Source organism: Halichoerus grypus, chromosome 13 (genome assembly GCF_964656455.1).
Source record: "Halichoerus grypus chromosome 13, mHalGry1.hap1.1, whole genome shotgun sequence".
In the NCBI taxonomy this organism is placed as follows: domain Eukaryota; kingdom Metazoa; phylum Chordata; class Mammalia; order Carnivora; family Phocidae; genus Halichoerus; species Halichoerus grypus.
The window spans coordinates 94924940-94950395 of NC_135724.1; the positions used below are offsets into that span (position 1 = coordinate 94924940).

The following is a 25456-nucleotide window of genomic DNA, read 5'->3' on the forward strand; positions in this document are numbered from 1 at the left end:
GGAGCGTGGCTCTCCCCACAGCAGGTGCGTCTCCTGGACAAGGAGCGTGGCTCTCCCCCCAGCAGGTGCGTCTCCTGGACAAGGAGCGTGGCTCTCCCCACAGCAGGTGCGTCTCCTGGACAAGGAGCGTGGCTCTCCCCACAGCAGGAGCGTCACCTGGACAAGGAGCATGGCTCTCCCCACAGCAGGTGCATCTCCTGGACAAGGAGCGTGGCTCTCCCCACAGCAGGTGCATCAACTTGACAAAGACCGTGGCTCTCCCCACAGCAGGTGCATCAACTTGACAAAGACCGTGGCTCTCCCCACAGCAGGTGCGTCTCCTGGACAAGGAGCGTGGCTCTCCCCACAGCAGGTGCGTCTCCTGGACAAGGAGCGTGGCTCTCCCCACAGCAGGTGCGTCTCCTGGACAAAGACCGTGGCTCTCCCCACAGCAGGAGCGTCACCTGGACAAGGAGCGTGGCTCTCCCCACAGCAGGTGCGTCTCCTGGACAAGGAGCGTGGCTCTCCCCACAGCAGGTGCATCTCCTGGACAAGGAGCGTGGCTCTCCCCAGAGCAGGTGCATCTCCTGGAGAAGCCACAGCTTGGGCTGAACATGGTTCTGCCACATCCACTGAAGACCCAAGTAGGAACAGGAGCAGAGCAGCTGGGAAGGGCAGGCTTCTGGGTCCTGGTGAGGACCTGAGCAGGAACCCACCTGGGGCTGGGGGCTGCGAATGTCTCGGACAGCTCCCGGAACCAGAGAGGAAGCCATGCATCCCAGCCTGGGGACACCACTCCTGCCAGCCCTGCCCACACTTGGCTCAACACATGGAACAGCCCCCACACCCAGCATGGGTGAGGGTCTCAACCCCCCATCTCCAGGCCAGGGCACGCACACCCTGGGTGAAGAGCACAGCCGAGCCCCCGTGGGTCTGTGGTCAGGACTCAGTCTCCCAGGTCGTCAGGCTTCCGCGATTTCTCCCTGGGGGAAGGTGAATCCTGAAGCCTGTGGTGGTGGCCTTCTAGCACCTGCCGCCCACCCTTCCCATGTCCCACCCCCAACAAATAGAAGTTTCTGTGAAAGGCACGAGCCATTGGGCCTGGTAGGGCTGAGTGCTCCATCCAGGCTGAGGGTCCACTGAGGCTGAGGGTCCACTGGGGGGAGGCTCCTCCCAGGCTGAGGGTCCACTGGGGGTAGGCTCCTCCCAGCCCGCGAGAGCACTAGGAGCAACGTCCCCTCTGTCCACTAGGTGGCACGCTTGGCCGCACTGTGGGCCGGCGCCCTGGGAGCAGGAACCCGTGGATGGGAACGTGGAGGGACGGATCCACCGGCCTGGAGCTGGACGACAGGGACAGGCCCTGCGTCCGCGGGCACGCGCCCTACGCTGTCGGCAAGCTCTTACTGCGTCAGACCAACTGCTTAGCCAAGCCGATGCCCCGTGGGCTGCCCCCCGTGAAGAGAGTGGAGCCCATGGAACGCCCCCACCCCGCACACCTCTGGCACGGGGAGGGTCTCCCCACTCATCTTCAGGCCAGGCCTGCCCAGGGCCCAGGTGCTCAGGACTCAGTCTCCCAGGCGGGCAGGCTTCTGTGATTTCGGACCCACCGTGGGCTGCACTCCTGACAAGCTCCGGGTGGTGCTCCCGGCCCCAGGACCCCCTGCAGAAGCCCTGAGCAGGTGGACAGGGCGTCCTCCAGCCACATCTGATGTCCCCCAGCATCAGTGCGGTGACCTGAGGAGGGACCGGATCCTCCGGGTCCTAGGAGCTGCAGGCCCCGGTTCCCTCTGTTAATCATTCAGGACCGGGCGTGAAAACTTGGTGCCCCGGGGGACACTGCTCCAGGACGCGGGCTGTGGGCCCACTGGGTGCCCACCAGCCCAGGTGCTGAGGCCAGGAACTGGGCCCCACACTGAGTTTGCCAACCTGCAGGCCCGTCCGGAAGCCCCCGGAGGAGAAAGGACAGAGGTGGGTGCTCGGGGCTGCCCCGGGGGGACAGAGGGGGCTGGGGGCTGCAGGCGAGAGACCCAGGAATCAGCCCACAACGCATCTGACGTGCACCAGACCGTGGCTCCCCAGGGCCGCGAGTGCAGCCTCCCTCGGGCAGCCCCTGGAGGCCTGCTCCGCCCCCTCCCTGCCTGGTGCGGGCTCCAGGAGAGCCCTCGGCTTGCAGGGTGGGCAGACGACCCACCGCGACCCCTCACGACCCACAGTGTCCGACAGCACAGAAAAACTAGTTTAGAATAACGAGCCCTTGACCTGCATTTCTGAAACATGAAAGGAATACATTCCCAGGGCCCCCGGCTGGCTCAGTCGGGGGAGCGTGGGACTCTTGATCTCGGGGTCATGAGCTCAGGCCCCACATTGGGTGTAGAGACGACTTAAATGATAATAATAAAATTTAAAATATAGGTTCGAGGGGCGCCTGGGTGGCTCAGTCGTTAAGCATCTGCCTTCGGCTCAGGTCATGATCCCAGGGTCCTGGGATCGAGCCCCGCATCGGGCTCCCTGCTCGGCGGGAGGCCTGCTTCTCCCTCTCCCACTCCCCCTGCTTGTGCTTGCTCTTTGTCTCTCACAAATAAATAAATAAAATCTTTAAAAATAAATAAATAAATAAAATATAAGTTAGAGTTCCAAGTAGAATGGATATACATTTTAAAAGTCCAAGACTTTTTCACCCCCCAACGCCCTCCACACCCCAGTCCCAGTGAGCCCTGGTCCCCACTCTGCATGGTCCCCGCTCTGCAGGATGATCAGGAAAGAGAGCCTGCACGGGGAGTCCCTCTCTCCACAGTCCCCGGGAGCAGCTCAGGGCGCCGGCCCCACCAGCCCTGACCTGTGCGGTCTCCCGCGGGCTGGGCCACTGAGCACGTGCCACACGGGGCGGAAACGTTCTAGCAGGACACAGTCCAACTTCAATGTGCCCGCAGGGCTGGCCCTTCTGGGGCTCTGAGGGAGACTCTGCCCTGGCCCCTCCCTGCCCTACCCCGCCCCGCCCTTCCCTGCCCCCCAGATGCTCCCAGACCCTCCCAGCTCCTTCCAGGCCCTCCCAGCCCCTCCCTGCCCCTGGTGTTGCCCCATCTTTGGTGTCCCTCCCTGCTCTGCCTCCATTGCCTCCTCCCCATGTGTCCGTGTCTGTGGGTCTCTTCTTTTTTTTTTTTAAGATTTATTTATTTGTCAGAGAGAGAGCAAGCACAAGCGGGGGAGCGGCAGAGGGAGAGGGAGAAGCAGGCTCCCCGCGGAGCAAGGAACCCGATGCAGGACTCGATCCCAGGACCCTGGAATCATGACCTGAGCTGAAGGCAGACGCTTAACGACTGAGCCACCCAGTTGTCCCCGTGGGTCTCTTCTTATAATGACCCAGTCATTGGATCAGGGCCCATCCCACTGCACTATGACCTCATCTTAACTAATTCCATCTGCAAAGACCAATTTCCAAATAAGATCTTCTGAGATTCCAGGTGGACGTGAATTTGGCGGGATGCTATTCAGTGCACTGCAGCACCCCTGAAAGGGAGAGCCCAGCCAGGTCCCCATGGGAAGCCTGCCCTCAGCCTGAGCCTGAGCAGGTGTCCTAGAAGAGGAGGAAGGAGAGAAGGCAACAATTGGGGCAATCCTGGAGTACTGCCTGTAGGAGGCAAGACTGCAGTCGGCCTTCCCCGAGGAAGGGCCGTGTGGGTGGAGAGAGGAGAGAACCCCTCACTGCGAGGACACCCTGGGGAGACGGCCAAGTGGGAGCCCTGAGATGGGAAGACATGGGGGCGGCCGAGGAAGGGGGGTCCAGGACAAAGGCTCCGGTACACCTTCCAGGGACAGTAAGTCAGAGACGGTAGACAGGGAGAGTCCGGCCCAGGAGGCTGGGCACCGTGACAGGAAGCTGGCTCCTTTCATGGTCCCCATTTCTGCTTGCTGACCCCACAGGCAGGAAGAGATGCAGCCTGCGACCCCCGAGCCAGGAAAGGTGCAGGCCGTCGAGGCTCCTGACCCTCCTGGTAGCTTCCCTGCAGCCCCTCGGGCCGCCCCCACTGCCCCGCTGCCCCCAAGAAGCACACACCCCCTGTGCTCTCCACCTGGGCTCTGGCCCCTTCCCAATCCTGCAGCTCCCACACCCTAGGAGGAGACCCAGGGCCCCCAGCCCACCCAGTGGCCCGTATTCCTGACAGTCCTCCACCAAGAGGCCCAGACGGACCTGGTGTCTCCCTCTTTCAGTTCTCGAGCACCTTGAATTCGCGCAGGTCCACCCGAGCCTCGACCCGTCATGGCCTCGGGCCATGACTCCTTCCCAGGGCCCGCAGACCTTGGGGAGGAGGAAACTAAGTCTGGTTGACCTGGTCCTGGGCCCTAACCCAGCAGTCACGGGGTGAGCACAGGCAGCTGGCACCGTCCTGACACGGGGGGGCTACAGAGGAGACAGAGAGGGAGGGAGACAGGCCGAGGACAGTGGCAGAGGCCACCCTCTGTGGCCTCCCAGCCTCTCCCTGAGCGGCCTCGGGCGAGGGCCAGGGAGGGAAGCCAGTTCCCAGAGAGCCCTACTGGGTGCCGCGTGTGAGCGCAGAGTGCCCACGGCCTCCCCCGTGGCCGAGACACAGGACGCCAGCCACTCGGCCTCTGCGTGCCCCCAGCAGCCCCAACCCCTCCCCCGTTCCTTAAGGCCCCAATAGTTTGGGGGTCACGTTACAGCAGAGCCGTGGAGGCAAGACTGGAGCCCTCGGCCCACACTGTCAGGTCCCTCCTCAGGGGAGGCGCCCTCGGGCTGCTGGCCGGCCACGGGGTTGGCGAGGAAGCCAGGGCTCCGGGGACGTCGGGGGGGGGGGGCTCCGCGGGGCTGAGGGTGTGAGCGGCCCCCCGGGGCTCCGTCGATGGCTCCCCTCACTGTCCCAGCTCTAAAAGGGGAGGGAGGCGATGCCGATCATGAGGCTCAGACCTACGAAAGGTCGGAAGGGCAGACCAAACCGAAGGCCTGGGGAAATGCTCTTGGGGCGTCCGGGCGCTCTGAGCCGAGGCTCACCGCCCTGTAACCCGAGCAGAAGCATCGCGAAGCGCGCGCTGGCAGCCCAGCCGAGGACCGCGGCACATGTGGGTCAGGGAGACAGCATTTTGGAGAGCCCACTGGCGACGCGGAGTTTCTGATGAGTCTGTGCGTCTCACCCCCCACGCCCCGAGCCGTCCACGCTTCACGCCAGCAGCAGCGAGTGAGCCCGGGGAACGGGGGGACCCAGACCCAGGTGCCGGCGGCCAGGGGCTCCAATACCGTGAGGCGGGGGCGCGCTGTCCCCAGCATCGAACCCCAAGGAAATCTCTGTCCCTTCCTTCATTCATTGCAGGAGGCAGGGACTATTATGGGTCATTTCGTCTCCGTGGCAACGCCGAGGTCTGAAGCGCTGGGAGAGGCCTGACGAGGCCGTTGTGGCCGCCGAGACGACAGGAAGTGATAGGGACAGCAAATCAATGGGTCTTGACAGGGCTGCACCGAGCTGGCCACGGGGAAGGCTCTGGGGGGGGCTCACTCCAGACGGAAAACTAATGAGGCAGCGCGACTCGCGGGCACCCCTCCGCCCGTCCGTCCGACCGTCCATCTGTCCAGGAACAAGCCTCCTGCAGGGGGACGCGACTGCTGCCCCGGCCCCTCCCGGGACGCCGCCCCAGCGCAGCTCCCCGCGTCTCGGGTGGGGCTGTCCTCACCAAGACCCCGGTCTCCCAGGACCTCAGGCGTGAGACATCAGGAAAAAAACCGCACGTGTTATAAAATCGCTAACAACCCGAGTAAGAAGGTCCCCTGTCCTGTTTCGGGGTCACATTACCATTGCACGCGGTAAGGACGGTAACACGAGCGCATGCTGACATTGGGCTCCGCGCTGGGTGCCAAGTGCCGCGGCTGGATAAGCCGACGCAGGGGTGCAGTCACTCTCCCTGACACAGAAGAGGAAACGGGCCTGGAAGGTTAAGTACCTTTCTCAAAGCCGCGCAGTCCGTGAGGGCTGAGGGCAGATGGCGCCGGCCGCCTGGTTTCTGACTGGCGGGATCCACGCGTGGATGTCCAGCTCACGGTCCAACGCGCTTCGGCCCCGCACTCACTGGCGGCGTCCAGCTTCGGGCGGCCTCTGCGAAAGGAGAAGCCGTCACCGGGCTTCCGTGGCAGCGCCCCGGAGCACAGAGAGCGGGCCTGCCCGCTGCTCATCCTGGCCTGCTTGCTCCCCGACCCCCTGGCGGATTCTCTGCTCTCCGTTTGTGGGGCAGCAAATTAGCGTCCCAAACAGAGCAAGAGGGAGGAGGCCGCCCCACAGGTCTTGAGGCCGAGCGCAGGAGCCGCCAACTTTCTGCGGGGCCCTCGGGCGGGGCAGGGGGCTCTGCCCTGGGTTCCTGGGGCCTCGGGACTCCCCAGGACGGGGGCGAGGGGCGTGTGCTTCCGGCCTGGTCCTCTCCTACCACAATGGAGCCGTGATGAGCGTCCCCAGCAGATCTGGGGAGATCCACGCCCCGCCGTGGGCAGGCTCCACGTCCCTTCACAAACACCTGGGTAATTTCTGGCAGTCTCGAGCGAGAGCGCAGGACGGGGGAGCCCCACCATGCTCCTGTGGACTGTCAGTTGGGAGCTAATAGCTTTTCATCAAACATCAGATACTATTTCTCTTTGTATCTAGTCCTGATGGTTGTCCAACATCTTTTCTTCCTCCCCAAGGGTCCCTACTAAAGACGCATTTTTGAACTGGGCGACTAGAGCCCTTCTCTCTCTATGGTCCCTCCGTGTGGCTTCCCCGTGTGGCCTCCCCACGTGGCCTCTCCACAGTCTGGGCGGCTGAGTTCATGCCAATTCAGGGCTCCCAAGGGGGTGCCCACAGAAGCTACCAGAACTTCTGAGCTGGCATGGGGGAGGGGCCACCGGCAGAACAGCCTGGGCCACGGGAGGCTGAAGGCGCCAGGACCCAGGGCCCCAGACGTACCTCAAGCACTCCCCACCGCCCCTCCCCTGGACTCCTGTGTTTTCCAGACCTGCCCAGGCTGCGGCTGGAGCACAACCCGGGGCCCAGAGTGGCCGGTTCTGTTTGGGGTTGAGCTCTGGCCAGGGGCTCCTCTCCTGGACACGGACAAGGGGGAGGAAACTGGTGGGCCCAGGGAGGGGCGCGCAACCAGATCTCCTAAGCAATCCCTCATCGTCCAGGCTCCGGCTAAATCCTAAGTGGGAGGACGGGTTAGACCATCTCGGGAGCTCGGGTCGGGCAGCTGGGGTCCCCCGTCCTGAGCCTCTCCTCTGGGGCAGAGAAAGGTGGTCCCACAGGGCTCCGCAGGCTCCGTGAGCAAGCAGTCCTGGTGAGCACGCACGCGGCGCCCACAGGAATGGCCCACGCGCCCAGCCCCGCCTACTCGCGGGCACCGCTGTACACGTACACACACCCCCACGTGGGCCCGTGCACAGAGAAGCAGGTGTCAGCGCACTCAGTCATGCGGATGCTGAAGCAGAGGCGGGGAATCGTGCCGCACAGGGGACCCCGGGCAGCCCCCACGCACACACCGGTCCCACCTGCTTGCTGCCCGGGGCCCCTCCTGTCAGCCGCACCCAGAGTCCCCGTGAACCACGGGCTCACCCTGCACTGACCGTGGCTCCGGAGAGGTGGGCGCTGCTGTGGGCCCCGAGGCCAGGCAGGGGTGTGTCCGCTCAATGCACGACTGGCCCGGAGGCCCAGGCGGTTCTGGTCGGGGACACTGGAGCTGTGGCGGAAGGGTAAGCACAATGGCTGCCCACCCTCTGCATGCGGAACTCGGCGGGATGGCGCGGGGCCCTCAGGAGTCTGCACGGCCTCTGGGTGAGCATTGCCTGGCTCTGACCCTCGCTGTGTGACCGTGGGCGGACCACTTACCCTCTCTGTGCCTGTGTCCCATGTATAAAATGGGGGTAATAACATACGTACGTCTCAGGAACGGTGCGTGCCTCCCGCTCAGAACGTGGCCTCGGTGTCCTCACCACTGCAGCGGAAGGACAGACCAAGGACAAAAAGCCATGTGGACAGTCCATGGGGCTAAGGGACCCCCCAGAAAAGGCCCTGGAGAGACCCTCCCTGGCTGGGGCACAGGGGAAGGGGCCGGCGGGCGCTGTTAGGGGTAATCAAAGCGCGTGATCCACAGCCACACGGGAGAGGGGGCGGTGGCCTCGGCCAGGAGCAGCCTCCAGGCCTCAGGCTCTGTGTCCCCTTCACACCTAATGAGATTCCCTTGCAAAGAGAGAAAGGCTGTTACTTTGTATCGGGGCATCTTCCTCTGCAGGGCTGAGTTCCCAAGAGGGGAGAGCCAGACAGGGGGCTGGGGGGAAGGAGCCGGCATTGATGGACTCCAGAATCAGATCCCGACAGGCTCAAATGGATTCTGCAGCCTGAGAAAATTGAATGCAGAGGGAATTGGATTTATGCCCTGTTAAATGTAACTGCCTCCTGGTATCTCTACCCAAAGCTGTTAAAATGGTAATCTCTGGAGATGGGTGGAGATTGTGTGTGAACAGACCGACGAGCCGACCTGGGGAGCAGGCTTCTTCCGTGGGAGCTATGCACGAGCCAGCACCAGCAGCATTAATGACATTATAAACACCTTGCACTGCGGCTACAATTTAATCAGAGCATCTAAAAGTACGAGCAAACCCAAGGCTCCTGGCAACTTCTCCAAGTGTGGGGTCGCTCGGGCTTCTGGGAGCCACAGAAGCAGGCTCTGGGGGCTGTCGGTCCCGGGTGGGCTGGGGGGGTCTCACCTCTCCCGGCTTGGGGTGGGGAGGGCAGGATTCACATCTGTGCGTTCATCAGCCTGGATCCAGGACCTGCTCAGAGGAGGACCCGCCCCTCCCTCAGCACAGAGCCCAGGGGACGCTCAGGACCCACTGCCTGGCCCCGCACCCCTGCAGATGCCCCACTGTGCCTCTCACTGTCTCTGAGGGACCCAGGAGTAAGGTGTTTGAGCGTCCCCGGGAAACGGCCCTGCGCCCACTGCCTCCGGACTAGGAGGGGAGAGGCAGAGCCCACTCGTGTGGGGGGGGGGGCCTAGCAGTGGGGCTGGGGTAGGCCCTGCTGTGCTGCGGACAGCCCCCCACCGTGCATGCACAAGTCCAGCTGCACCTGCTCCCCCGTGTCCAGGGTGGGCCAGCGGAGGCTTTTACTCTTGTGTTCACCGGGGGGACCGGGACCCCAAGCTGACGCAGCTTTCCACCACCACCAAGCAGGAAACACCGTGAACTGACCTTCAAAGGCTCAAAGCCGGTCACGCAGCCAGGCCGAACTTCAAGAAGCAGGGGCACGTGTCTGGAAAAGGAAGCCAAATTATTTGAGAATAGCTCTAAAGACTCCTGTGGTCTGCCTTCCAGACCAGTTAATTCTGCTCGCTGTCTCCTGGGCCATACGGAGCCGGGGCCTGTGGGCGAGGCCTGCCCGGGAGGGTTCTTCCCGGGCCCACAAGGGGCACCTGTCATCTGAAGATCCATCACCTGAGAAGACAAAGCGTTTCCTCCACCCGCTCTGCGTCCCAGAATGTACCTGAGCCGGTCTCCTGGCTGGCGGCCAGGCGCGCGTCCCTGTGCGGCACGCAGCGTCCAGGGGACCACCCACACGCCGTCGGACCTGGCTGAATCTGGGGGTCCGGAGATCTGTCGGCAGTCCCGGCACTGAGGGGCACAGTATTTGGAGTCTCATTCTCTCTCCTCCCTGCTCCACGCCAGCAGCTCCCGTCTGAGTCTGGCTCCTTCTGAGTCTGCCAAGCTCAGCCGACACCTGCTGGCGTCCTCCTCCTCCTCCTCCTCCCCCTCCTCCTCCTCGGGCCTGTGGCTGGCATCCGTGGCTCGTCTGGCCCCACCCCGTCTCTCACCGAGTGCACAGAGCTTCCTCTCTGTCTGCCACGTGGGCGGGCTGTGCCCCGAGGTTTCAGGCTGCAGCAGTGCCCGTTGATCAGTGCCCATTCCTGCAACGGTCCAGGCGGGCTATGCTCCGTGGCACCGAGCCATCCCCAGGCTTCCGTGACAAGGGCTGCTTCTCACTCAAGCACAGCGGGTCCTGGGGGGACTCGGACTCAGGGGCCAGGCCGGCAGACGCTCCGGCAGCACACCCACCGTGGGTGTGGGGCAGGAAAAGCCTCGAGGCCCCCGCCTCCCGGCCCTGGGGTTTCCCAGCGCTCGCAGACCCCAGAGAGGGGGCTCAGGAGGCAGGGGCCAGAGCGGGCTGTTTTATCTGCTATCTTTGAATTTTTTGCAAGAATAGGTTCAGGCATTAACTGGTCGAGTTAAAAAATGTTTCTCACAACTTTTTTTTTTTTAATATTTTATTTATTTATTTGAGAGAGAGAATGAGAGACAGAGAGCATGAGAGGGGGGAGGGTAAGAGGGAGAAGCAGACTCTCCGCTGAGCAGGGAGCCCGATGCGGGACTCGATCCTGGGACTCCAGGATCATGACCTGAGCCGAAGGCAGTCGCTTAGCCAACTGAGCCACCCAGGCGCCCCTCTCACAACTTTTTTTAAGGAGAAAACAGGGAGGAAAGGTTGGGAGTCAATAATGCTGCAGAGCGTTCCCTCCTGCACGAGGAGGCAATGGGAGGAAGCCGGAGCGGCCAGCGGGGGGCAGCCCCCCCAGCGGTCGGGGGCTGCAAGGGCCCTGGCCGCCCAGCCAGCCGGACACGGGTGTGAGGTGCCGCGTGCAGGCTCCAGCGGCCGTGTCCACGCCTCTCCTTCCTTCCTGTCCCTCAGCGGAGCGTCACGGGAACAGGACACGCGGGGCAGGCCCTCGGACTAAGTTTCCTCCAATATGCTCAGGATTTCGAATCCTGGCCCGCGTCCTGTGGGGCGCAGAGACGTGGACCGCCGAGCACCAGAGATGGCTTTCTCCCGGGCAGACTGGATCACCCTAGGCTCCCTTTACCCGTTCTCTGCACGGACATTGTTTGAGGGCTGCAGCGGACGCGGATCCAGGCGCTGGGGGTGCAGCGGTCGGCGGGGGGGATAGGTGCACAAAGAAATCCCTGTTGTCCCTGAGCACAGGAGGAGGGGGGCGACAGAGGACCGCACGGGCGCTGACGGACGCCGTGGGGTCCAGCACGCAGGGAAAGGAAGGTGCCGGGAGGGGAAGGTCAGGTAGCTGACCCGAAGGAGGGGAGGGAGTGGGCTACTCACACAGCTCGGGGAAAAGCATCGCAGCCTAGGGAAGGCCCAGCGCCCAGGCCCTGAGACAGAGGCACGTGGAAGGTGGGGAGACAGCAGACGGGCCTGCGGCTGGAGGAGAGGGGGTTCGGCGGCTGCAGGAAGAGCTCTGCTGTGCTCGGGGTCTGACGGGGCAGTGCTGACCTGAGATGGGGCCAGTACACGTCTGGGGTCGCTCCCCGCAGAACAGGGAGGTGAGCGGGGGCATGGAAAACACCGAGACCCAGAGCCCCCGAGGGCAGAACCCGCCCAATGCCTCCTACCTGCAAGCCGTCTCTGACCTCCTGGCCACAGTACTTGCAACTGAATAAGTTAATCTCCGCAGGAAGGGGGAGCCATGGATGCCTTGGAGGACGCGCTGCCTGGGTCCCTAAACCCGCTAACCCTCCCCCTTAATCCGATTTCAGACTGAGGCTATAGCAGGTCCCTAATCAGTTTTTAAGGTTAGGGACAGCATCCCCGCTCCCGCGGTTGCCCAGGGCAACGGTGGGGGCTGGGCGCCAGAGCTTGGATCCCTGCCCACGGGATCCGGACGCTAGACGCTAGCCTGCTCTGCCCGCCACCGAGAGGGGACCCAGGGCTGCGGCTGACGGCGGCCGCCGGGTGTACCTTCCGTGCAAAGCAGTCCCCAGACCGAGGGTTGAGCGCCTGGCTTGGAAGACGAGATTTCAGGAAAGAGCCATGGCAGCACCAGCTCGGATCTCCAGAGGCCAGAAAGAACAGAAACAACCCTCCACCGAACACCAGTCCCGGAGGCCGTCCCCGTCCCCGAGGAAAGCCTTCAGTCCTCCGCACCTGTGTGCTCCCGGCCCCTCCCCCCTCCCCATCTGCAGGCTGCTCTCACTCACTGGCCACGCCCCTCCTGGACCCCGGTCACTCAGGGCACTTGCCACTGCCCGGGACTAACTCGCAATGAGCCTCCCTCCCCAGGATGAAGGTCCCAGAGGGCCTTGTGCATGAGTCACATCCCAACGCCTAGGGAGGGAGTGAACGGGTGGGGGGGGGGGGGGGACATGCGGCGTCACGACAGGAGGGGGCTGAGCGTGGCGGGAAACTCTCGGTGGGTACGGTCGCTGAACCGCATCAGGCCCTGGGGCACAGGGGGCCATCAGCGCCTGTTCATAGACACAAGCCCAGCCGTCCAACCCGCTCGGCCCGCCAGCGCCCAGCCCAGCCCCGCTCTCCATCCCGTAGGCCAGCAGCTGGTGACCCCTGGGCCCCAGACGGAGAGGAGCCCGTCCACCGTCCACTGGGGAGGGAGTGGCTGCGCGGGGAGGCCGGGAGTCTCCAGGAGCTGTGGCAGCAGGGACGCCGGCCTCTCCTGGGGGGCCTTCTTTGTTTGAGGGTCTGGGTGTTTCCAGCCCTTGGGTTCCAGAGGCTCCTGAATTCTTCCCAACCGTTCCTGGATGACGTGTGTCCCATGCAGGATGAAGCAGACAGTGAAGGAAGCATCTGGGCTGGAGCCCGTGCTTGCGAGAAACCCCTGCCGAGTCCACTCCCGGGCCTGGAGAAGCCACCGGTGGACCAGGTACCCGGAATTTCCCGGAGCTCGGGCAGCCGCCACCAGGTGGCAGTGCGGGGACATCCCGCCGGGCCAGGCCGACTCTGGGCCGGATGCCGAGTTCTGCGCCCCGTGGGCAGTGGGTTGGCAGACCTCCCACACCAGGCTTCGGGCAGCAGGAGTCCCAGGTAGGACACACCGCAGTATGTGCATTCCTGGGCCTGCGTGCCCCACCACACCTGGGACAAAGACCAGGCTCCACCTGGCTTTCTCTCTGCACCCCAGACGCTTGAGCCTGGAACCGCCACTGAGCCGTGAGGAGGCCCAGGCCTCGTGGGAGGCCAGCGTCCTGCCGAGGCCGCAGCTGACAGCCAGCTGGCCCTGAGAGATGAGCTTGACCCCAAGATGCAAGCCAGCCCCCCACGCCCTGCCCAAATCCACGAACCAGGTCAACGCTGCTGGGGCTGGATGCCGCTAAGTCTGGACCACAGGTAACTGAAGCGTGTCTGCTCCCCACGGGGCCCCTCCGTGCACGTTTTCCACGTCTCTGCTCACCCCACAGGGAGCTCGTGTTGTGTTGTACGGATTCAACAACGACACACGCGTATCGTGCTGGGTGCATGGTGTCCCCCAAACACACGCGTCCCCTAGAATCTCAGAATGTGACATTACCTGGGAAAAGCGTGTTGCAGACCTCATCAGTGCAGATGAGGTCATCCTGGGTGAGGGTGGGCCCTGAGTCCAATGAGCGGTGTCTTACAAGGGGAGGAAGCAGACCTGGGGGAGGCAGGCAGGGTCACCGCGTGACCGGGGGCAGAGGGAGGAGGGATGCGTGGGGGAACACCAAGGCCACCGCCAGGAGCCAGGAGGGGCAGGAAGGACTCTCCCGGAGCCTCCAGAGGGAGCGGGGCCCGGCCTACACCTTGATTTAGGCTCTGGCCCCAGAATGGCAGCCGGGACGCCCCCAAGTGCATGAGGGGCCACGGAAGCCTTCGCTGCCACCCATCCTGGGCCCACAAGAACTCTGTCACTCTGGATTCCAGGTGGGATGAAGTCACAAGAAAATCCCGCCTGCTGCAGGGTCCACCAGCTGCCAGCCAGAAACACCTAGAAAGCCCCTTCCCCCCCAGGGGTGGAGGGAACTGTTCTCCTGCTGGGTTTGCAGAGCACCTGAGCCCGGCGACCCACAGGGAGAATGCCAGCCCTCGACTAGCCCAGGGGGCACACACTGCCGTGGCCAGTTTCCCAGACGCCCACACCGAGCCCGTGTCCCAGCCGCGAAGCTCAGCCTCTCGGGTGGGCGCCGCCCCAGAGACCCCACCGCGGCCCAGCCGGCAGCCCCCCGGCCTCCCCTTCCTGGGCACATGGAGGGCCCTCAGCCGCCACCTGCATCCCCAGAACCCGGAGCTCAGAGGCCACCCACCCGCCGGGGAGACATTGCCAAGTGGGGCCCGGGGGGCGGGGCAGGGGCTGGGCCGCAGCTGTTTCAGCAGCTTTTCTTCCAGAGCGAGGCCTCTGAGCCTCACTTCCTCCCTGCTGTTGGGAGTTCTGCCAAAGGCACTGAACGGGAGCCCCCGCTCTCGACCTGCCCCCACCTCCGCAGAACAGCATGCAGTTGTTCTGTCCGTGCCCAGACAAAGCGCCGCAGAAGCCAGGGGCCAGGCCCCCGCGTGCCGGCACGTCCCGTACACGCAGGCCTGCCCGTGCACACCAGCAGAAAGGCCCGCCCGGGCCGGGTCTTCCGAGGTCCAAGGTCGGGGGTTGTCTGTCCTGCCAGCTCCCAGAGTCCCGGGCTCTGCGGCGGGGGCACGGGCTTCTCCAGCCGGCTGGGGTGGGGAGGCCAGCCCCAGGGCCTGCCAGAACGCACGCGTCCCCTGCAGAGGTCTCCCTGGTCTCCCCGGCTCCAGAGGCGTCTGTCTCTCCACGGAAGGAAGCTCTGTCCAGAAAGGGAGAGCAAGTAGAAAACCTCCAGAGAAATGGGGCTCGTGTGTGTCAGAACCTCTTCCACGGGGCTCCCTTCCCTGCCCGCAGCCTCCAGACCCCTGTGGGCCCAGCGTCCTGCCCCAGCCCTGGGCGGCCGTGACAACAGCCCTATTCACCAGCAAACACTCCCCCTTACGTGCTTCCCTTGGGATCAACCTGACATCCTCTGCTATCACTGCAGGAATGGGTTTGCCATCGTGAATAATAGTGATTTGCCACATTTTGTGTGTTACATTGCCAAGCTGCGCTCAGGGCGTGAAGAGGGGCTGGAGGGAGCCCGGAGTGCTGAGTCATTAACCGTGTGATTAACGGTCCTCAGCAGGGTGGTCACGAGACCCCAGGCCCGACCTCCAAGGGTGGGGGCCCAGCTCTCAACTAGTAAGGCATCAGGTCAGGGCCTCCCAGGAGCTGGATCTGAGATCACGGCACCTCTGCCTGCCCTCCTTCCAAGTAATGACCCCGACTCCCCCAAAGGCAGACGGGATCCAATCCTGTGGTTGTGGCATTTAAAGATCCCTTTTTGAGGGTCCCCAGGTTCCACCCCCCAAAGCTGCAGGCTCTGTAGGGCTTCTGGGATGGGTCCTTCCCAGGGTGGGCTGGCGCTTGGCTGGTCAACACGGGACCCACCCTGCTGCCCAATCCAGTCTCCGTCTTGGGCCACCCTGCTGTTCGGGAAAAGCTTCAGGGCCGCCTCTCCTGGACTCCCTGTCCACTGTCTCTCGCACTGGCCAGCCAGTCTTGGGGGGCGTCCCCTCCCGGGTCCCCAGCGCGCACGGCTGTAAATCCTCTGTTTATAAGATTTCTGTACTTGATTCTTTCGGGCCGGTAGCCGGGGAGAGACGGCAGGAGCCCAGCGGGAGCGGCCACGGCCTCCACGGACAGCCGCGAACCCAGACGCGCGGCCGGAGAGGAGAGGTCCTCGCTGAGTCCTCTCCCTGGAAACCTCGCGGACGTCCCCTCCGCTGCGCGGCACCAACACCCGTGCCCTCGTCAGCAGCACCCAGATGCCAACCCGAAGCCCCGGCCATCAGCACGGCAACGCCCCCAGCGGAGCCCAGCGTCCGAGGACTGGCCGTGTAGCCCGCGGGGCCCAGCGCGCCGGGAAACGGTGCCAATATGGGCCCCAAATGGGAAGTTTCTCTTTGTCCTCTGTCCCTGTCTGCTCGTCTGCTGTATTTAATGCCATTCTCACTAAATAAAAGTTACAATTATTAGCATGAATTTTGCTCCGCGTTTACGTTAGTTATCTCAGTGCCACTCGGGCGCACGTAAGCGACATCCGCATCACCAAACCCCATGGTTTGTATCGTGCGTCCCAGGAGGCGCCTCCAGCTGCCAGAGAGAATATGCGACCCGTCCACGGACAGTCACGGGTCGAAGAGGACCCCCAAACGTGGAGGCCTTCCGAGGGCCGTTGGAAAATAACGAGTTTTGATGGGAACTGTGAGGCTCAGCAAGCCAGCGGGTCAGGCCTCGGCCACCTCCGCGAAGAGCGCGTTCCTCTGGGCCCAGAGGAGGGTCATGCCGGGCCACGCGGGGAGTCCGGGGGGAGGGTCATGCCGGGCCACGCGGGGAGTCCGGGGGGAGGGGCACGCCGGGCCACGCGGGGAGTCCGAGGGGAGGGGCACGCCGGGCCACGCGGGGAGTCCGGGGGGAGGGGCACGCCGGGCCACGCAGGGCGTCCGGGGGGCCGGCAGGGTTGCTCAGGGTCGGAGGCAGGGGTGCAGGGGGCTGGGTGGTTTGCACACGGAAGGAGCCCCTCTGGCAGGTTGCTCACTGCCCCTGAGAATCGGCTAGTCCAGGGAGGGGCAGCCCCTCCAGGGTCAGCGAGCGGCCCCCCCCCCCCCCGCCATGTCCATAATGCAGAGAACAGAAGATGCAGGTGGCGCGAGGGAGATTTCTGTGGGACCCGTGTGGACCCTCCCGGGTGCCCACAGCCCAGTCCTCCCACGTGGGCCAGCCCTGGGACGTGACAGTCGTCAGGCCACCCCCACCCCGCCCCGTCTGACAGCAGGGGCAGGATGGGGGGTAGTTGGACGAGGCGTCCCCCCTCCACACGCCCCCACAGCCATCCACGACAGATGGGTGACCCCTAAGGAATTTAAATCTCCGCACGGGGACATACGTGGTTCCCGAATCAGGACTCAGCCTCCTGCTAACCCCCACTAGCCCTGCGGGCAGCCAGGGCAGGGGCAATGCCCCCCGCCCGCACTGAGACTGCGGAGGGAACCCCGCCCCCTCTGCCCACGCCCCGGCCCCTGCAGGGGAGGCCAGCCAGCGTCTGGGATCCCGGGCAGGGGGATGGTGGTCGGGAACCTGTCCCCGGGGGGGGGGGGGGGGCCGTGCCCCGGGCACACCCTCCTTTGTCCTGTTGGCCTTCATCACAAAACAAACACCAAGACAAAATCAATAAAGTTTTCAAGACTTCGACCAGGGAGCATCAAAGTTCAGCAAAGTCTCTTGGAGATGGGCCCTGTGCTGCCCCCGGGGCCGGCTTTGGAGAGAGAGTTTGGGTCAAGGATCCCAGGAGAGCTGTGCGTCCCCGCCGAGGAATCGCAGCGCAAAGACCCTGTGGTTGCAGTGCGGGGAGTGAGCGGGAGGGGGGGGGGGGGCCTGTGCTCTAAGAGGACCTGGCCGAGGCAACAGGTGCGCCCGAAATGCAAACTGCACGTCAGCTGGTGGGGAGTGGGGTCAGGGAAAGGTGCCTGCTCATGTCATGGGAAGGGTCTTGGAAAGAGACCGCAGCGAGGCAGGAGGTGGGCTGCTGGCCGGCCCTGGGTGTGGGCAGGAAGCGGCCTGCCTCGGAGCAGGGCCAGGTGCAGGGGGAATGGTCACAGGTCAGGGCGGAGGCCGCACCCTGCAGGCCTGGGAAAGCCCTCTTCCCTTCCTTCTCTCAGCGAAACAGGAAGCAAGGTCTCCCGAGAGTGAGGGTGGGGGCGGCGGCCGCGCAGGGGGAGAGCGGGGGGAGTCGGCCGGCCAGCCTACAGCCCACAGCCCAAAGAACTCGGGGAGCTCCGAGAGCCTCAAGTGAGACCCGTGGGCGCTGATGTGCAAAACAAAGGCAAGAGGAATAAAAGATTGAATTTCCTTACTCCCTGCAGCTCCTCCACAAGCCCTTGAGCCAGACAGAGTGAGCTTCCCCTGGGAGCTCGGCTGCCTCGCTGTGGACACTCTGCCAAGGGCAAAAGGCAACCTTAGCTTAACCCTAGCCCGACCCCCCGGGTCCTGTGAGTCTGCTTTAACATACAGAAATTCCTCTGGAAACTCCCTTTATCTCTGCCCCCCAAGACACTGTCAGCAATCACCCCCAAGCATACGGCCCACCCGTACACATCCGAAGGGTCTCATGACTGAGTTTTTCCTAAACAGTAATAAATGACATTTCCTAACAATAGCGTGCCCCCTCAGGGTCCTAGAAACCTTGCTTCCAAAATACCTGGGAGGCTTGTGCTGTCCCCAACCCCCTCCCAACTTGAAAGTGTGTAACAGACCACTCCTCATGACCTCGGTGCAGCTATTCCCACCGCGGGTCCCGTCCCCGTGCTTGAATAAAACCACCTTTTTGCACCAAAGTCGTCTCAGGAATTCTTTCTCGGCCTTCGGTTCTGAACCCCAACACTCACTGACTTTCTCTGCAGTGACTCAGCTGAAAGATGCAAAGAGCAGGAAGAGTGCTGGATTTCACCAGTCAGATTTTCAGCAGAGCAGATGAAGAGCGTCAGGAGTCTGAGCCACGAGACTGGGCTGAGGGGGCGCAGCCTGGGGACAGGAGAGGGGTCGCTGGCGGCGGTGGGACCAGGGATCCAGGTGGGTGCTTGAGACAGGTGCCGAGGGACCCACCAGAAGCTGGGGGACCAGCGCCCTAGACCCGGAACTGGCCAACAGGGCGGCTCGTGCACCCGCGCGGGTGAGGACCGGGAGCGGCGCCTCCGTGGAAGGCATCCAGGCGAGGGCGAGCCCGGACTCGGGGAAAGCTGCTTCGGGCCCATTCTGGCCGCACCTCACGGCACTAATCGCGCTGGGGACACAGGTGCTGGCCCCTCCTGCCCACTCCACCAGGGAGACCGCCACGGCGCCGGCGCCAGCGAGGTCTGGTCTCCTGGCCAGGAAGGGTCCAAGGAGCGTGGGAGAGGGGGCTGTGGCCCATGCTCGTGGTGGAGAAACAGTGGGGTGTCCCCTGGACCCTCCTCAGGCCCTCCCAGCGTCAGAACAGGACGAGGGCAGACCCCACGCCTGCAGGCCAGTGAGCTCGAGGCCTCCGTCCACCAGATCCCGGGGCACACACGAATGAGCGTAATTCCTTCCCCATCACCTGCGAAGTTTGGGGGCACCAGGACCACCCTCATTTCTGACAGTCACGTGTAATATGCATTCTCTTTGTTGCCTGTGTCCTGCCACAAGAGGGGCGTGGGCAGGGATGCCCCGGGTCTGCAGAGGGCCGCTCTGTGGGCTTTGTGGAGGGGGCTGAGGCCCTGGGCAGGGGGCGGCCAGAGAAGCCGGAGGGAGGGCTCACCAGGTGACAGGCCCGCACCCCCTCTCCTGGGGGCTTGCTGAGGTCCCGCCTGGCATCCCTGCTCAGTCCCGGCGTCTGGGCTCTCCTGTGGCCACGTGACGCACACTGGGATGGACGCCGGTGGAGGATCCACAGGACTTCAGGCTCTCGCAGGGGCCTGTCCCGTGTCTGGTGGGACCGTGGGTCAGGATCCGAGGCTGTAGGCAGCTGTCCTGTGGGAGGAGCCGGCAAGGGACGGCCCCCACAGCCCAGGGAGGGCCTGAATCAGAGCCCCTGAGCTGTTGTTGTCCCCAGGAGACCCTGGTGGCCGGCTGCCTTCTCACGGGCTCTGCCCACGGGAGGCGCAGCGAGGGGCTGCTTCCTGTCAGTGAGGACCCGTTCCCTGCCCAGCTCTGCCAACGCCCAGCGGCCTGAGCCAGCCCCCCTCCCCCGCCAGGGGCAGGCTGCGCCTACCAGTCCCCAGACAGCCCTTCCCTGGGCTGCCCCCAGCCCTCCCGGCGCCAGGTTCCCTCGGAACCCTCAGAGGCTCCTGACTGACACGGGATTCTAGATGCAGCCCTGAGCCCCGAGGTCACCGCATACCTGTCATACAGCCAAAGTGCCTGGAAGGACCCAGACCTGGTGTCCCCGCAGTGCGGCCCCAGCCGGCCCCACCCTCCACCCCTGGAAGCAGCCAGTAAATAATGCTCCTCGTGACCTCACCCCCAGGAGAAGAGTCGCCCACCTTGGAAGAACGGATCTCCTCGCAGTGATGCATTAACCTGCTGACCCAGCTGCCCCGTGCCCCTGGGGGAGGTGGGATCCCCCGTCTGCCCCAGCAACGTTCCAGCTGTGGCCTGGCATCCCCCACACGCTGCTGGCCCCAGAGGGCAGGGCTGACCGAGAACCAGACGAGGCTGTCTGGGAGCAGCGGAATCCGGCATCGGGCTCCCCCGCTCTCAGCCGCTGAGCCCGCACCGACCAAACACTGGGAAGGATTTCCAAAGCAGGGTCACCTGAATGGGAGCCCCTGGGCTGTGTGAAGGGCTCAGACCCCCGCCCCATGGCACGGACGCCATCTGGCAGAAATAACCACAGACCACCCCGTGGGAGGCCCCCGGGAGCTGGGCCAGGCCTCACTGCCCCTGGGACCCCTACCCCTGAACCCAGTGGGAAGAACCCAGGGAGCTCCTGCAGAGCCGATGCTCCAGGCCTGGGCGGGCCTGCTGTGTGGTCCTCCCTCCACCCAACAGAGGCTCTCCAAGGGGCCAGACAGGGCCGAGCCCGTCCCCACCAAGCCCTGTGTCCCAGCCCCTCCAGAGGCCGGGGGGGAGGAGGATGAGCCTGGCTTGGCGGCCAGGGGGCAATGGGGCATCCTGAACTCGTGCTGGGCCGTGGGCGCCCCTCCCGGGAGCCTCCAGGGCCTGCCGCCAGCCGTCCTGCGCCCCAGGACCACATCCACTCTGCCCCCCTCCTGCCTGCTGGTCAAGAACTGTCTGGATGAAGGGCATTTCCCGGTGCGTGGTCTCTGGGGGCTTTTCTTTCTGCAGCTGCAGCCTGAAAATTCTCTTAAATGGGAGAGACTGGGCCCGGCATTCGCAGAGGCCGGTGGGGGGAGGGGCACTTAGGGGCGGCACACCTGCCCCTCCCCCACCGAGTGACCTGCTGGCATCTGTGGGCTAGGGAAGGCAAGGAGAAGCGTGGGCTCGTCCACAAGGCACTGGGCCGCTGAGCACGCTGGCGGGGCCCCCGGGCAGCCCGAGACACACACAGGCCAGATGGACGGCTTTGGAGGTCAGGCCCTAGGGTCACAGGACAAGACGTTTGCAGCCCCTGGGCCTCACAGCGGCGATTCCTGCCCCGCAGAGTGGGGCCATGGTCTCCTGCTGGACCCTCTAGCCCCCGCCCCCTGCCCCGAACGCTCAGGTCCCTGGAAAAGGCATCCAAGGCTGCAGAGCTAGGGGTCTTGGGGAGCAGGTGTGGGGCATGGAGGGAGGGGCCGAGGCCCGGGCTCAGGGTTCCCAGCTCTGCCTCGAGCTCAGGGTCCCCAGCTCTGCTTCGAGGGGTCACCCCATGCCGCTCCCTCCACGGGGGCTGCACAGCAGCGGGACGCACCCCCTGCCTGCATTTCTGGGTGTCTCGCTCCTTGGGTTAGGCTGGGCGTGTGCTGGGGTCAGGGTGACAGGCCCTGCTCCTTGGCCGCAGAACCCATCACACGGTTCCTTCAGAACACGGGCTCTGGAGCATGGACACCCAGGCCCACAAATAAACAGCCAGGGATGCCCTGAAGATAGTCTCCAAAAGCGAAAGCACGCGGTCAGAGGGGCTGGCGTGATCTGCCGGGGACCGTGCTTCGTGCGGAGACCCAGGCAGAATCCACCAAAGCATCCCTTCTTCCCGAAGTCATGGACGCCTGTGTGTTCCCTGCGTGACCGGAGCCCTTCCTCGCTGACATATTCCTCTGTGGGCGTGTGAACGGCCTGGAGGCTCCGGGGGCTCGGGGACCTCTGCCTCCATCTTCACGTGACCTTGTCGGTGTCTCCTCGTCTTATAAGGACCCCAGTCCCTGGATTCAGGGCCCACCCTAATCCCATATGACCTCATCTTAACATGCAGAGACCCGTGTCCAAATAAGGCCACATTCCGAGGTCCCTGTGGACGTGAATCTTTGGAGGGGACGCTACTCCACGCAGCACGCCGTCTCCCAGAATGAGGGCCTTGGAGGCTGCGTCCCCGCACCTGGCTTTCCCTTCTGCTCCATCCCACAGCCCCCAGTCCCAACACCTTCCCTGGTCAGCCCTGGAGCCCAGCAGGCCAGCCATACCAGCTCTCGTCAGGCCCCGTAACGAGGCACCAGCCACCACGTGGCATACAACGTGGCTCCCCGAGGCCACGAGGCCCCATCTTACTGACCTTCTCCGCTGACTGGTCATAATCCCTGAGGGACGGCCGTGTCTCCTGGCACAGCTCCTGGCACAGCAGGGCCGACTGTGTGCCCAAGCGACAGCTCGGGGTGGGGGAGTCCGTGCACGGAGGGCTGGGGGCTCCCGGGAGAGCCGGCCCCAGCAGCCGGGCTCCTGACTGCCCGGCCTCTCCCTGTGCCCAGTGGCAGGAGGGCCGCTGACTTCACTGAATTCCAGAATCCCTGTAATGAGCCAGGAAATGTGTACCTGTAGTTGGTGGGGCTGGGCCGAGCAGGCGGACGCCTCGGGCCTTGTTACTCATCAAAGGAGAGGATTGGTGGAGGCCAGGGAGGCCTGCGGCCAGTTAACCACAGGCCCTGGACAGCTGGGCTGCGGGTGCCCTCCCTGCCCCCAGCATGCAGGCCGCAGGCCAGGGAAGGGCGAGCGTCTGGCCAGCCTGGCATCGGGTCCTCATCCTTGGCCTGCGTGGGAGGGGTTAAGGGAAGGTCTGACCCACCATGTGGGGGGCCCCGGGGCCATGGGCAGGCCCCCGAATCCGCTCCTGAGGACTCTGACGTTTATTCTGGGAGGTGATGTGCTGCGTGAACGGGGTCCCCAGAGCTGCCTGCCTCTCTGACTCCCCCTTTGCCAGGCCCACAGACCACACAGGACCCAGGACCCCCCTCCTCATTGTCTGGGGAACCCCTTCCTCCCCCACCTGCCCCAGAAGCCATTTGCTCTTCTCCGAGGAATCGGGGTGCGGGGCCTGAGGCAGAGGCAGGCCTGGAAAACCCAGCTTCACAGGGACGGTGGGAGAGGGCTGAGGCCACCCAGGGCTCCCCTCCCCAAATCGGGGTGCCTGTGCAGCGAGGGGAGCGCTGGCTGCACACGAGGACAGGAGCCAGAGAGGCCAGCGTCCCGGGAGCGTCCCAGGGCAAGGTGCTGGACAGTCGTGAGAGCAGGGGCCAGTGGTGGGAGGCAGGGGTCTGGGCAGGACTGCCTGGGGGGAGGGGCAGGGGCGCAGGGGTCTCCAGGGGTCTCCAGGGGCTGCTTAGAGAGGAGCGCTGCAGACTGGCGTGGGGTGCCCGCCTTCTCTCTGCTCCGAGGGCCCGGGCAGAGGCTGGGCACGCAGGGGCCCCAGCAGCCGCCCGAGGGCTCACCACCCTCAGCATTACACCAGCACGCGGGTGGACGGCCCCAGCCAGGAGAGCCGTTTATTTGGAATAAACATGGGTCCTATGCGGTGCTATAGGCTACGGCTTTATAAGGAAAATCCTGGGTCTCTGTGTGCGTACGTGAGCGGTGAGCCTGTGTGTGTGCACGCGCGTGCAGGTGCACACACACCAGACGGGGGGCGGTGAGGGCGTGCACGCGGTGCAGGTGCACACACACCAGATGGGGGGTGGTGAGGGCGTGCACGCGGTGCAGGTGCACACACACCAGACGGGGGGGCGGTGAGGGCGTGCACGCGGTGCAGGTGCACACACACCAGACGGGGGGGCGGTGAGGGCGTGCACGCGGTGCAGGTGCACACACACCAGACGGGGGGGCGGTGAGGGCGTGCACGCGGTGCAGGTGCACACACACCAGACGGGGGGGCGGTGAGGGCGTGCACGCGGTGCAGGTGCACACACACCAGACGGGGGGGCGGTGAGGGCGTGCACGCGGTGCAGGTGCACACACACCAGACGGGGGGTGGTGAGGGCGTGCACGCGGTGCAGGTGCACACACACCAGACGGGGGGTGGTGAGGGCGTGCACGCGGTGCAGGTGCACACACACCAGACGGGGGGGCGGTGAGGGCGTGCACGCGGTGCAGGTGCACACACACCAGATGGGGGGCGGTGAGGGCGTGCACGCGGTGCAGGTGCACACACACCAGACGGGGGGCGGTGAGGGCGTGCACGCGGTGCAGGTGCACACACACCAGACGGGGGGCGGTGAGGGCGTGCACGCGGTGCAGGTGCACACACACCAGATGGGGGGTGGTGAGGGCGTGCACGCGGTGCAGGTGCACACACACCAGACGGGGGGTGGTGAGGGCGTGCACGCGGTGCAGGTGCACACACACCAGACGGGGGGGCGGTGAGGGCGTGCACGCGGTGCAGGTGCACACACACCAGACGGGGGGGCGGTGAGGGCGTGCACGCGGTGCAGGTGCACACACACCAGACGGGGGGGCGGTGAGGGCGTGCACGCGGTGCAGGTGCACACACACCAGACGGGGGGGCGGTGAGGGCGTGCACGCGGTGCAGGTGCACACACACCAGACGGGGGGGCGGTGAGGGCGTGCACGCGGTGCAGGTGCACACACACCAGACGGGGGGGCGGTGAGGGCGTGCACGCGGTGCAGGTGCACACACACCAGACCGGGGGGGTGGTGAGGGCGTGCACGCGGTGCAGGTGCACACACACCAGATGGGGGGCGGTGAGGGCGGGGTCAGCCAGTAGGACGCCCTCCCAAGTTCAGAATAAAGTCAGACAGATGCCCTGCTGGGTTTGGGTGAAGCACTCCTGTGCTGGTAGCTGGCTGTCCCCCTGCCCTCAGCTGCAAAGACAGCCCCGTCCCGCCATCCCCCTGCCCTTGGGCGCCTCCCAAAGCAACTTGGCTGTCTTCCCATCAAGGGGTTCTACTTGTCCCACTCCAAACCAGGGCCAGCCTTGTGTCCAGCCTTGACCGTTAGGATGTGTGTGTGTGGGGGGGGAAGATGCCATATGAGCTCCGGGCCCAGGCCTCGGAGGCCACAGCAACCCCCTTGCCCTGGGGGAGCCCCGAGGGCAGCTGCCCCATAAGCCATCAGATTAGCCAGCTGGAGAGCAAGAGACCACAGGAGGGGCCCCTTGACGGCCACCCCAGCCACCCGGCCGCAGACTGCGAGCACGCTAGAGCGTCACAGCCACAGTGCGGGGGCGGCTTCCTTCCTGGTCCCCGCAGAGATGCCAGGGGCAGGTGACGTGGCTCCCTGGGGGCGCGGAGGCCGGCCCCGGGCCCCTGCCCCTGCCCACCTGGCCGACCAGCACGCCCTTGCCTCACGGGGTGTCACACACTCGTCTAGGGGCTTGTCAGGGGCCCCAAAACAATGTGCCCAAGCCCTAACCCCCGGTACCTGTGAATGTCACCTTATTTGGAAGAAGTCTTTGCTGATATAATCAAGGTGAAGTGAGGCCTTATTTGCCACACTGATCCCCGACCTGTGAATGTATTAGGTTACATGGGGGGGGAGGGTTAAGGCTGCAGATGGAGTTAAAGCCGCTAATCAGCTGACCTTAAAACAGGATTATCCTGGATGATCGGGTGGGCCCAGTGTCTCCACAAGAGTCCTTTCCTGGGGGAGGCAGACGGGCCGAGACACGGAGAAAGACGCCCGGTGGGAAAACCACAGTGTCTCGGATGTTGCCAGGTGTCCCCCGAGGGCAAAATCACCCCCAGAGAGACCCCT

At 64.6% G+C, this 25456-nt stretch overlaps 2 long non-coding RNA genes across 3 annotated transcripts; one reads left to right on the forward strand and one right to left on the reverse strand.

The window, feature by feature from the left end:
• Positions 1-3058: 3058 nt before the first annotated feature.
• Positions 3059-9738, reverse strand: LOC118546101 (uncharacterized). Of its 2 annotated transcripts, XR_013443572.1 has the most exons (5): positions 9489-9738; positions 9197-9257; positions 8714-8779; positions 5929-6080; positions 3059-5555 (listed from the first exon to the last, which is right to left on the reverse strand). It is a non-coding gene; the product is annotated as an uncharacterized LOC118546101 (long non-coding RNA). The 2 variants fall into 2 exon arrangements; XR_013443571.1 differs by having other exon boundaries at positions 3059-6080; positions 9489-9734.
• A 2589-nt stretch (positions 9739-12327) lies between these two features.
• LOC118546102 (uncharacterized) lies at positions 12328-15818 on the forward strand. Its single transcript, XR_004922437.2, has 3 exons — positions 12328-12827; positions 12925-13130; positions 15452-15818. It is a non-coding gene; the product is annotated as an uncharacterized LOC118546102 (long non-coding RNA).
• Positions 15819-25456: the final 9638 nt, after the last annotated feature.